The sequence below is a fragment of the Leptidea sinapis genome, chromosome 46 (assembly GCF_905404315.1).
Source record: "Leptidea sinapis chromosome 46, ilLepSina1.1, whole genome shotgun sequence".
Lineage (NCBI taxonomy): Eukaryota > Metazoa > Arthropoda > Insecta > Lepidoptera > Pieridae > Leptidea > Leptidea sinapis.
The window spans coordinates 7,288,013-7,297,490 of record NC_066310.1 but is presented as its reverse complement, the minus strand read 5'-3'; the positions used below and the strand labels follow the sequence as shown (position 1 = coordinate 7,297,490).

Sequence of the window (9,478 nt, the reverse complement as noted above, 5' to 3'; positions counted from 1 at the left end):
CACGACAAATAACGTGTAACTGCGCAGATGTATAATATTCTTGTTTTTGTTTACGTAACAAATGAGTCTTGCAGTCAAAGTCAAAGTTATTTTTTAAGCTGGGTATTCATTGTAGGTCTCGACGACAAAAATGGATTGCATTCAATTCGATATTATTATTCGTATTTCAGTAAATACCTACCTATATTCTTTCAACTCCGCTTGGACAATGTTGTTTCGACAATGAGTTGCGATTCTTAAAAGGAATTATTATGTATCGCTGCCATTTGTCAAGACAGCGAGTGATTTAAAACAGCGGTTAAAAATGGTTGAAAATTTTTAGTACTTAAATAGTTAGACTTAACATAAACATTACAGTTTTGTGACTCAAGGCCCACGGGTCGATTTTGGCGCGGTGTTACTCCCCAAAGTTAGTGGCACTAACATAATAAAAATAAAGAATATTAAACAATAAAATGGATAAGGAATTGTAATCCCTCACAGGTTTCACTATCAGACATTGAAGGATCTTTACTTAAAGGATATTGATAACAAAACATGATATTTACAATATCTGATAGTTTGAACAGAAATAGTGCAAATAGAAAATAGTGCAAAATTTGCGATATGAAATTATAAACACTTTCTCAGTTCACCAGTGGGAGGCTCTTTGCACATCCTGTGCCGGCTAAATTGTGGGTACCACAACGGCGCCGATTTCTGTAGTGAAGCAGTAATATGTAAGCATTACTGTGTTTCGGTCTGAAGGGCGCCATAGCTAGTGAAATTTCTGGGCAAATGAGATTTAACACTTTATGTCTTAAGGCGACGAGCGAATCTCAGAATTTTTGGGGTTTTTCAAGAATCCTGAGTGGCACTGCATTGTAATGGGCAAGGCGTATTAATTACCATGACCTGAACGTCCTGCTGGTCTCGTCCGTTATTTTCATAAAAAAAGTTATGATTTTAGAACGAAGCTGTAGCAAGAACGACTTAAATAAAACTGACGACCACGTAGCCTTGAGCAAAACATGTGTTACAACTTTATAAATTAAAATAAATATTACCTCTTAGTAGGTAACTACTAATTATTTACGTTTTTAAAGAAAAAAATTGACACGACATTCAACACGTTCATCTGACTAATATAACTAATCCTATATCTATGCCCTGGCTTTATTTTTAAAGCATCCTTCAGATGTAAGACTTAATGTCATTAAAATTATCAAGATAGAAACAGTACAGCCAAAGAGCCTTTAATAATAATAATAATAATAATGATAATAATAAAATCTATTTATTTCCAATCTACTATTAAATTACATTCTTACTTATTACTCTTATTACATTTATATCTATGATTACATCTATTTTAATAAATATTACTTATTGTTAGCCTTATTTACATAGATAAGAAAAAAAATATATATATATATAATTTTTATTTGTATTAATGAATGTTGTTATGTACTGTCATCATCCTTATTGATTGGAACCCCTTCTTGGGTATAGGCCTCCTCCAGCTTGTTCCATGCCTCTCTGTCCATTGCTATCTTTTTCCATAAGTGTCCTGCTGTCGCTTGAATGTCTTCTATCCACCTTTTCCTAGGACGTCCTATTCTCCTTTTTCCTATTGGCCCTTCTCACATAGTTGCCTCTGAGGTCCATCTATTGTCTCTACATCTTGCTATATGTCCAGCCCACTTCCACTTCTGTTTCAGAGCGTAATGTAAGGCATCTACAACCTTTGTTTTTCGTCGTATCCCTTCACATTTTACCCCTTTATGCCCCAAAGAGCCTTTATGTGATAAATTTTTCGCATATAGTAAATATGTGTTTTTTTTTCTTTCTTTTTCTTTTCCCCCACTATTACTACCCTAGGACTATTAGATAATAATTATGTGTTCATAATATATTAAATCTTCCTGTAAGTTGCTAAACCGCTTATGATGAAATTTTCCAATTTGTGTCACTGACTTCCTAAAATTGCACCTTGTAGGCGATGCATTTCATCTTTCATATCTTTCCCCAACCACTACTTTATTTTTGTTTTTACTTTTTAATATACTTTTTAGCATACTCAGACAAGATAATGTCTGCCGCGTTCTCTAGTTGGATATGAGAATAGCTACTCATAAGATAAGATAACTGTGCGCAGGATAGGCATGTATCCTACAATACTTTCTTATCTCTATTGCCTGTACTGATTACGTTAAGCACAGGGCTGTCAGAGGCGTATCAAGTCATCATGAGCCAATCTGACAGAAAAATGGCAAATTATATTTTTTTTATAATGGAAAAACACAATTATTTGTTGTTACTTTTCAGGGTTCCGTACCTCTAAAAGAGAATCGAATGTCTTTGCATTTTTTTTTATGGAATAGGAGGACAAACGAGCGTACGGGTCACCTGGTGTTAAGGGATCACCACCGCCCACAATCTCTTGCAACACCAGAGGAGTAACAGGAGCGTTGCCGACCTTCAAGGAAGGTATACTCGCTTTTTTTGAAGGTACCCATGTCTTATCGTCCCGGAAACACCGCACAAGGAAGCTCATTCCACAGCTAAATAGTACGAGGAAGAAAGCTCCTTGAAAACCGCACTGTGGGCACCGCCACACATTCAGTCGTGCGAAGGTTGAATATCTCTATCTCTTAAAGATATACAGCTTTATATTATTCCATTATTAGCTTCTATATACGTTCCATCGGCAAAATTGATTCATGATTGATTCTACTTTGCTAATTATTCTCTTAAAATCATAAAAACAGTAGGTATATTGGCACGAAAAAGATTGTATGACGGTTTTATTAGTGGACTGTCACGGCCTTACAAATAAACTTGGTATAAAGTTATATAACTGATGATAAACAAAGAAAATGCAAAATGTTTACAATGTCGTTGACAACACTGTCAATACATTGATAATTTTGAAGTTTTCCGAATGACAAGCTGCCATGCAAATAAACGCGGGAAATGTTATACGTCCGAACAAACCATCCGTAAGCAAAATGTCTACTTGTAAACATTTTATATATTCTTGGTTTATGCTTAGTTATAACTTTATGCCAATTATATTTGTAAGGCCGTCAGTGTTTAATAAAATGATAACAGTTACACCTTAGGAAATGTTTGTTCAAGCTAATTTCGACCTAATTGCTTACATGACTGTAAGAAAATGACATTACGGTCACGATTCAATGAAACACATTTATTTTCTCAACATTGATTCCTTTAGAATTATTTTTGATGTCATTTCTAATATACTAGATTCTACTACCGCTTCGGAAACAAATGGCGCGCGGCAAAAAACTCTCCCAGATTTTTTTTCGCTCTATAATAAAATATACAATGTTGTACAGTTATCGCTATTGCTTTAAAATAATTATAATCTAGTCCCAGGCTGTCTGATCACTTAGATATTCAGCGGTGGAGTAGTAGGATTTACGACAGAGTCACTTTTTAATAAAACATTTAAATTAATTATGGATAATGCCTGAACAGTGGCTGGGACTTTATTATAAAAATGTATACATTTACCCTTAAAGCTATTACGTATCTTATGAAGCCTACTAGAACTAGTAACAAGCAATCTCTATTTCTAGTATGTACAATTTTGTCGATATAACGTTAATTCAATGCTCTCACGATGAAGGAATACATCGTGAGGAAAAGCTTCACAGACCTGCGTAGAAATTCAATGTTTGTGTGTTAAATTTATCAACGTGCCCTGGGGTTGAACCCAGAATTTTTCCACTCAAAATAGGCCGTGAAAGTTTACCTTACCTTCAAGATCATGCACATCGGCCACCAACTTTACTATAACTAGGCGAACTTCTCTACTCTAATGGGACTTCGTTATCAACTGTGGAAGGTATCTTCATTATAACACATTCAGCGGCCGCAGAAGAGTTGGCGTAGCTACGATTTTTGTCTTGTTAGCTTTTGGACGCTCTCCAAAATAAAAAACCATCAATAATTAAAATTGTTGGGGTATAAAATAGATGATAAATAAAAATATGTGTTCATCGTAAACGGGTGAAATTTTGAAGTTGTATGTACCTATTTTTTTTTTTTTTTTAATGATAATAAGGGACGAGACGAGCAGGACGTTCAGCTGATGCTAATTGATACGCCCTGCCCATTACAATGCAGTGCCGCTCAGGATTCTTGAAAAACTCAAAAATTCTGAGCGGCAATACAATTGCGCTCGTCACCTTGAGACATAAGATGTTCAGTGTCATTTGCCCAGTAATTTCACTAGCTACGGCGCCCTTCAGACCGAAACACAGTAATGCTTACACATTACTACTTCACGGCAGAAATAGGCGCCGTTGTGGTACCCATTATCTAGCCGGCATCCTGTGCAAAGGAACCTCCCACTGGTATTAATTAAAAAAAAATGGTAGTAATTAAAATAAAAAAAAAAATAAAAAAATTGTTTAGGGGTGGGTTGGGTCACCTTTATCATTTAGGGGTATGAAAAATAGACGTTGGCCAATTCTCAGACCTATCCGATATGAACACAAAACTTCAAACAAATCGGTTTAGCCGTTTCGGAGGAGTTTGGTAACATACACCGCAACACGAGAATTTTATGTATAAGATAGCAGACATGTCCCCGGATAGAGATTTAACGCCTGCGGGCTAAAATAGAAAGACCTGTTCTTGTTTCAGGAGACCCTCATGAAACCGACCTTCCGCTCTGCATCACGAATTATCATATGGTTAGGAATGATCCTACCACCAGGGTGTTAGTTCCGTGATTTAGTTGGAATTAGAATTTATATTTATTAGTTATTATTTGTAATTTATGTTCATAGGCACATAAGTGAATTTGCTAGAGACTGTCATAACCATAATGTTAACACCAACAACAGACATAAGCTTATAATGCATACTACTCGGCTAAGTCGAGTTAGTAAATCTTTTGTGGGGCGATGTGCTTTTACAACAAGATCCCAGAAAATGTTCAAAACAAAAGTATTACGTTATTCAAAAGAATTGTTAAGAAACGTTTAAGTGGTAAAGGTAAAGGTAAGATAACATAAATGACTTTCTTAATGATACCACAGATTAGGAATGGAGCGACCGCCCTCTTGCTATCAAATAATAAGTTTAATTGTACAATATTATTTTGTAAACATATTTTTGATGTAAAAAAAAGCCCGCCGAGTTTGTTTATATATATATACATATATATATATATATATATATATATATATATATTTGTTTATATATATATACATATATATATGTTTATATAAATATTTGAATTTGAATTTGAGTTACAGACCTATATGTTTTGGAATTGGTAGGTCGTTTCACATAATTGCTTCATTAATCTCCCTATTCAAATAATAAGGTTGGCACTTGCAACTGTAACTTGTAATGTAGAAATCAGCCGTATACCACTTTACCAGTGGGAGGCTCCTTTGCACAGGATGCCGGCTAAAATATGGATACCAAAGCGGCGCCTATTTCCGCGTGTGTCAGCATCACTGTGTTCCGGTCTGAAGGGCGCCATAGCTAGTGTAATTACTGGGCAAATGAGACTTAACAACTTATGTCTCAAGGTGACGAGCGCAGTTGTTGGTTCGCTCAGAATTTTTGGGGTTTTTCAAGAATCCTGAATGGCACTGCATTGTAATGGGCAAGGCGTATCGATTGCCATCAGCTGAACGTCCTGCTCGTCTCGTCCCTTATTTTCATATATAAAAGCCGTATGAATCAGGTCAAAAATATCTAAAAAAAAGATATTAAATAACGCACAACATACATCGTTGCCTTTATATTATAATAAGTGCACATGAGACTCGGGACCTCCCAAACCAAGGGTAGGGTAACAATAAAAGTTGTTGAAACTTAAATTATAATAAATAATATGAAAAAGTTTATTCAAATCAAATTTGTGTCCAAAATTTATGGACTTATGAAAATTTGCTTATAAATTTAATTTATATAATTAATTGTATCATAATTATATCAGGGATTAATCCCTGAAGTGAGGAATATTACTTTAAGTCAAAACATTATTTAGATATGAAATAGTTTGTCATCAATAGAAAGTATAGTATAGAGGTTGCCAATATTATTATTTATGTTAGTTTAGAAAATGGTAAACTGAAACAATTAGCTATTGAAGAAAAGCAAAACGACAATCAGTCATTGTCACCAACTAAATAGTGTGTATGCCACCGTACTACTAAAGCGTCTGTTAAAACTTTGACTTGATCTCTAAATAAGTGTAATGTAGTATATAACTAAAGTTATCGTTTTAATCACACTCTTCGTTTTGGAGGGTTGTGTCATGTGAACGGCTGCCCTGTGTTAGATACGTCACTTGATTCTACGTCTTCCACTTAACTAGTCGTAAATCCTACTACTCCACAGCTGAATATCTAAGTGATCGGACAACTTGGGACTAGATTATGATTATTTTATAGCAATGATAGTATAATATTGTATATTTTATTAAATAGAGCGCAAAAAAGGAATACTGGGAGAGTTTCATGCGCCGCTTTATCTTTCTCAGTGCGCTATTTATTTCCAAAGCGTAGTAGTATCTAGTATATTAGAAAAGGCATCAAAAAATATTGTAATAGAATCAATTTCGAGAAAATAAAAGCCTTTTATGCCTTTTTAACGCGTTGCTACAAAACTCATTTTCTGTTCTTACCAGTTGAGATGTTACGTTCACCCAACTCCTGTTCTTGAAGGGAAAAAAGTACTAAATAAATTAATAAACATGTCTTAAAATATAGCCGTAGATTTTGAATCAATGAGGCATACAGTAACACTATTAAAAAAATATTAGTCCTGTAATATGCCTAAGTCATGGTCACACTACTCGTACAGATGAGTAGTTTTATGTGATACAGTGTCTGTTCGTGTAGAAAAGTGGGTCTTTGTGACATACAAACTTAACCACCTGGATTTATTTACTTGTAAGTAACTTTGTAGCTCATACTTTTTTAAGATATTAAGTTTTGGAACGAGCAATGAGTTCAACTGATATAAATCGTATTTAAAGCAGATAGAGCAGTGAGAGAGATAGATAGCCGATAGATTTTGATTGGAAGAGGAGCTCAAACAAACTGATGTACCCATATCGTATTGTCCTGGAAAGACCGCACAAAGAAGCTCATTCCACAGTTTGGTTGTACGAACGTAACACATGGTACGCCACATATCCAGATGGTGAGGATAATATCCACGTTTGTGGTAGATATATCGTTGGGTGGGAAGGTTGCTTAAGGTGGCAGGAATCAGGTCGAACAGCTCTATGAAAAACTCCCCGTGATACAGCAGGAAACACAAAATAAAAAGACTTCTTCTCTACGCGACGGTAAGCGAGCGAGTCGTTCACAAAGCACTGGATCGGCAAAAACTCGAGCAGCTTCGCGTTTCCCAAGAGGGCTGCACCCAGCCAGACCAGATATAAGAGCAATACTCTATAATACTCCTTAATTATGTGGCCAGACCTGCGCTTTTAGAGCTCTAGAATCTGGGCCACCTTGTAGTATTGTCTAGTTCTAGTAATGGCCCCAGTTTCTTTCAGTTCAGCCAATGTGACTTTGCCTTTCAGATGACAGATTAACTCGAGATGTGGAGGCCTAGAATTTCGATATATAGCAAGGCATTGCGGGAGTCTTCTTGGAAACGGCAAACTTCAGCATCTTGTGGGTTAAATTTTTTAAGGTCAAATTGTCTGAGTGTAAGATGAGATTGGACTAGCCACCTGAGTCATTGAGGCCAGCCTTGACCACAGCGTCCCTTGATCTACTTAGATCGAGCTTACCGGTACCGTGACGTCACCAGGGGGGTGCAAGTTCCCTACATTGGCACATGAAAAAAATTTGCATTGAAAGTGCTGCCACCTGTTCTATTAGGTACGCTGCAACTTCACAACGATGGCGACAATTTAACAAACATGATAGATGGATAGATGGAGCTAGTGATAGCAAAAAACTCACTTAACTTACTTATTAAAGACTTGACTATCGTGTTGTAATCATTGAATTGCTCTCCTTATTTTAAGGTGACTGCTGAATTAAATAAACGAATAAAATTTCCACTCACAGAAAACAAACATCTATATGCATTCAATTCGGTCTAAAACAATAGTATAAAGTAAAAACTATAAACATAATTAGCGCCATCTAGCGACGGTACGCTAAGAGCGTAAAAATAACGCAGCGCCATCTCTTGGCCTGGGTACACTGATTTTACAAAATAAAAACATGAGTTGCACATCTATCTCTAGTATATAGTGTATTATCTATGGACGTCACTCATTATTGTGATCGGGCCTCTGAGTGGCGCGGGATGTTTTGTTTATGTCTTCAAGCGGCTATTTCGCGCGGTTAGAAATATTTCAATAATACCAAAAGGACTTATTTTCGTAAGATTACTTATCGCTTATTTTATCTCCGTTATGATGTCTATGTGCAGTTGTATTTTAAAACACAAGCTTTTTTTATATATGTATAACTGATGATAACCGTCTTTCTAATTTCTAGTAAAGATATATTTAGCATTCATCGGCAGTATCCACAAGAAGCAAACAGGGCATGAAAAACGGAACAATTATTCGGGTCACGTATAAAAGAAGCTATTTCTGTACCACATGCAAAATCCATTACAAATGAGGAAAACCGCAGGACATGCAATAACGCTTTTAAATGAGTTTAACTCTTACCGGGACCGATCGCCTACTTATAAATAAACATCCCATTTTTTTATATTTCCTTTCGCATTTTGTAGTTAAAGGAAATAATCCTATACATTTATATATGTACTTATATGTAACGAGCAAAATTTCACCAAGATTCTGTATTCCTTGGACGGAAATTAATACCATAACTTACTTCTAATAATTATTATACTTATTCATCTTAATAATAATGCAAGGCAATAATTAATAAAAACGAATCTGCTTAAGTTAATATCAAGTTATACCTAAGTTGTATTTATTGATGATTCAGCGTGTCCTTTGCCTTATCTCGACTCAAAAGAAATGACGGCCCTGGCATAAACAAAAAGCAAACTCACGTAAGTTAAACAGTGAAATCTGGCTCTTATTTATAAAGTGACAAATCAGAAACTTCCATAACAGGATGTTACTTTATAACCTTTGTTTATACACGATCGAGTCGCCGACTCCACAGTTCGTTTGTATTCACGTCATCAGTCAGTTAAAATACCGCACAGTGATAGCGCGTGCTTATCTAAAGTGAATAGTAAACGTTGATATAATTTAAAACTCTTTAAGTGGTGTGTGAATGATCTATTCGTGGCTTTACGCCGGGCTTCATGTAAGTAGTATTAATTTTAATTGATAACATTTGAGGATTAGTTATAGAAAGTTAAAATATGATTATAAAACTTGCGTTCCGTTACTCTTTTAAACTTGTTTGTATGTACATACATGTAATATTGTAATTTCTTCATGGGAACGGATGTGGAGGAAATTAATTTCACAGTAAATATGCGAAGT

General features: G+C 35.4%; 1 protein-coding gene across 1 annotated transcript in view; it reads left to right on the top strand.

Moving 5' to 3' along the window:
- The first annotated feature begins 9,134 nt into the window (after positions 1 to 9,134).
- Positions 9,135 to 9,478, top strand: part of LOC126977860 (CDC42 small effector protein homolog) — an 81,324-nt gene continuing 80,980 nt past the window's right edge. Inside the window, exon 1 of the mRNA XM_050826498.1 lies at positions 9,135 to 9,296. The gene's annotated coding sequence lies outside the window, so the exon portion shown is untranslated. The remainder of the gene's footprint in view (positions 9,297 to 9,478) is intronic.